The sequence below is a fragment of the Cinclus cinclus genome, chromosome 23 (genome assembly GCF_963662255.1).
Source record: "Cinclus cinclus chromosome 23, bCinCin1.1, whole genome shotgun sequence".
NCBI classification, from domain to species: domain Eukaryota; kingdom Metazoa; phylum Chordata; class Aves; order Passeriformes; family Cinclidae; genus Cinclus; species Cinclus cinclus.
In genome coordinates, this window is record NC_085068.1 from 7,732,816 (window position 1) to 7,736,791 (window position 3,976).

Below are 3,976 nucleotides of genomic sequence, written 5' to 3' on the forward strand. Positions count from 1 at the left end.
GTGGGACGCAGCCTGACCTGAGCACAGCCACACTCCTGGCTCTCAGATCTCCCTCTCTGCAGCATCCTTGGTCCAAGGAGGGACCATCCCCTTCACCCCTCTGCTGTGGTGGCTCCAGGTGACAGTGTGCCAGCTCAGAGTGGCCCAGCAGTGCCCTGATGTCACAGGACAGCGATGAATTTGGGCAGACTCAGCAGGAGACACCACTTGGCTTCTGAAGGGAAGGATAACTCCATGACATGAGGCAGCAGCAGCAGGGAAAGCAGGAAAAAGCACTCGGGATCGGCTGGCTGCAAACAGGTGAGGAGATCTTTTACAGATGGACAGGACTGAAATAATTCTGCTGCCTCTCCAAACCAGGTGGGCATCAGTGGGTATCACCTCAGCCCTTCCAGGGCACCCACACCATTCAGGGATGGTTCCCAAAGCCTCCTCCAGCCCCTCTCTGCTCTGAACAAGCTCTGAGCTTCTGTGGAGCAGTGGGAAAGTCTTTCCAAAGCAGGAAACAAAAGAATTCCCTCACATCTTCTGGCAAGCAGCAGCACAGGCCACATCCCCAGCACTGAGCTATGAGGAGCATGTGACACCATGGCCTTGAGCTCACTGGCACAGCGGGGACCTGCCAAGGCCAGCCGGTCCCAGACCCTGGGAATTGCAGCTGGAGGAGCTGGAATTCCTGTCCCTGAGGAGCCACATCCTTTAGGCATGGTTTGCAGCAGCCAGGCAGAGCAGATGGAGCCTCTCAAGCCTCCCAGCCCCAGGATTTGGAGGCAGGGTTCCAGCAGATCCAGGAGGCAGCACCGGGACTTCAGAGGGGCTGCTCGAATTTTGGAACTGCTGAGCCTGAAATGCAGCAAAGACCCAGAGCAGCCTCCCCAGCAGATCCTCGGCCTTCAGAGGATGCCTGCTTTGATTCCCACTCCATCTCCAGACACCCAGGCTGGAGGGAACAGGGGCAGATGGCCACTGTCTGTGCTGGCAGAACAAAGACGTCCCCAGTGCCACCCCCACCGAGCTGACCTCGGCTGGCAGGAGGCACCAGGGACCCTCCCAGCTCCCCAGCACGCTCAGGAGAGCAGCTCCATTTGGATGCTGGGCTCCAAAGCCAAGAGAGCAGGTGCCTGTTCCGCCTGCCAGCTCCTGGTGTGCTCTGAATTAGCTGCTCTTTGCTGTGATTCATTAATCACTCAGTGCTCAGGAAGGAAACTCAGATCTCTACACCCAACATCTCCCCGAGTCTTACTCACTGCTGTGCTGAATAAAAGATTTCCAGCAGATGTTCATGGGTCAGGAGAGAAACTCGGGGTTGCAGGGGGAAGGGATTGCAGAGAGGGCTTTGCTTTGGCTGCAGGGATCAAAACCAAAAGGCCACTGGCCCCTGAAGGGTCAGAGAGCCCCAAAACACTGGACCTGTAACAAACCAGCACCTCTTGAAGCTAAAGGCACCCGGAAACATCCACATGTTGCTGGATCACTCCAGAATCACCTCCAGCAATACAGAGCCCCCCAGAATAACACTGTGGGACAGCAGGAAGTCAAAGGAGAGCTGGAATCCTGCACAGAGACCCAGCAAGGCAAGGCCACTGCTCCTGCAGGCTGGCACAGAAGGGACAGTGCAGGAACAGCGCAGGGACAGCACCTTCTCCTTCCTTGCTGAGCTCCAGGGCTCTGTTCCCCGGAGAGGGAGGCGTTTGCTCAGCCAGCAGAACCAGCCCAGCTGCCAGCCTGGCCTGAGCTCCCGGGACCGGGACCAGCTCCAGCTGCAGCAGCGATGCTGTGGCTCAAGGAGAGCCCTCTGCCCTGACAGCCACTGCAGAGACCACAGAAAAGCTGCATCTCACGGCCCCCACAAGTTTCCAGAAAAGCCGAGGCAACGCTTCTTTCTCCCCGTGCCCTTCAGCTCGCCCGGCAGGGCCAGCACCGAGCCCCCGTGTGTGGCACCGAGGGCAGCGGACACGGCCGGGCCAGCCCCGCTCTGCGGCGGCTCCCGGGGCTCCGGAGCTGCGGCTTTTCCCTTTTCCAACGGGATCTCTCGCCAGGACTTGGCAGAGGACAGGGAAGGGGAGCACAGGGATGCTGCCGGCCCCAGAGATGATGCCGCGGTACAGAGAGAGCGGCCACAGAGGAAGGGAAGGGCATCGGCTGTTCCAAATCTCCGCAAATACTTGGAAACGACACCGGTTGTGCCTAAACCTTTGGAAACGGCGCCGGTGGTGCCCCCGGACGTGCTGCGTGGTACCCCGAAAGCAAACTTGCTCCCTGAGGAGGGATGCGCAGGAGCGGCACCGAGAGTCATGGAGCGGCAGCTCCTCCGGGGGTCCCCCCATCATCCCCTGGCGACCCCTCCGCTGTCCCTCCATCATCCGCCGGTGACTCCTCCACTGTGTCCCCATCCCCGGGTGACCCCTCCGCTGTGTCCCCATCCCCCGGTGACTCCTCCGCTCCTCCTCGTCCCGCGGCTCTGAGCGCCCCGGCCCTGGCGGGAGCAGGGACAGGAGGACAGAGAGGAGGAAGAAGAGGCAGAGGAAGAGGCAGAGGAAGAGAAGAGGAGGTGCGGGCGGCAGGGCCGTGCCCCGGCGGTACTCACGGCTCCGGGGCGGCCACGGCCCAAGCCGGGGGATGCTGCGGGTCGCCGCTATACCCGCACCGCTCCCGCCGGCCCCGAGCCGGGGATTCGGGGCGGGCCGGGGGCGGGCAGGTGCGCGGCGGCGGCGGCGGCTCCTCCTGGAACCGGGGCGGCCCCGCGGCTGCGGCTTCCTCCGTCACCCGGAATAACCCCGAGGAGCGGCGGGGCAGGCGCGGTCCGGCCCGGCCCCGCACGTGTGTCCGTGTGCGGGCCCAGCGCACCGAACCGAGCGGCACCGGCCCCGCTGCGGGCCCGGCACCGGCACCGGCACCGGGGGCGGGGCCAGGGCTGGGGGCGGGGCTGAGCGGGAGAAAAGGGCGGGGCGATGGTTATTAACCACGCCCACTGTCGCCGCGCGCCGCACAAAGGGCGAGGGGCGGGGTTAATATGTGGGCGTGGTCAATGATGGGCGGGCGTGGCCTGAATGGGGTGTCCCAAAATAATTTAGGCATGAAAAGAACTTTGGGATCATCGAGGCCAGCCTGGGACAGATCCCCACCTTGCCACCAGCACAGAGCACTGAGTGGCACCTCCAGGAGCTCCTGGGACACCTGCAGGGATGGGAACTCCAAACTTCCCTGGGCAGCCCCTGCCAAGGCCTGGTCACCCTTTGATGGAGAAATTCCTCCTGATGTCCAACCTCAAACCACCCCTGGCGCAGCTTAAAACTCCATCCTCGTGTCCTGTCTCTTGTTACGTGGAGGAAGAGACCATCGCTATCCTGCTACGGCCTCCTGCCAGCGTTTTGTGACACGTGAGAAGGTCCCCCCCGAGCCTCCTTTCCTTTAGGCTCAGCTCCTTAAGCTGCTCCTCATAGGAAGTGTGGTGCAGACCCTTCCCAGCTTCATTCGCCTTCTTTGGACACTCTCCAGTCCTTCCAGTGTCCTTCCAGTAGACACACAGCACCCCAACATCCTTCCTTTGGACACACAGCGCCCTGATATCCTTCCAGTGGACACACTGCAGCCTCTTAATGTTCTTCAAGTGGACACAAATCACCCCAGTATCCTTCCACTGGACACCGAGCACCCCAATATCATTCCAGAGGATGCGCTCCAGTCCCTCAATGCCGCTCCCGAACTGAGCCGCCCAGAAGCGGACACAGCACTCGAGGCACGGCCTCTCCAGCGCGGAGAACGCAGATAATCCCTTCCCAGACCCCTGTGGCCGCTCTATTGATGATCGTGGCCAGCAATGTCCAGCACGGGCGGGGCAGGGCCAGCAGCACCATAGGGCGTGGCTTGCTATGTAAATAATCTCATTTACATATATGAGGGCGTGGTTCATTGTCCCCGCCCCCGCCGCAGTGCACGGCGGGAGCGGAAGCGGCGGCCGCGTGGCGGAGGAAGC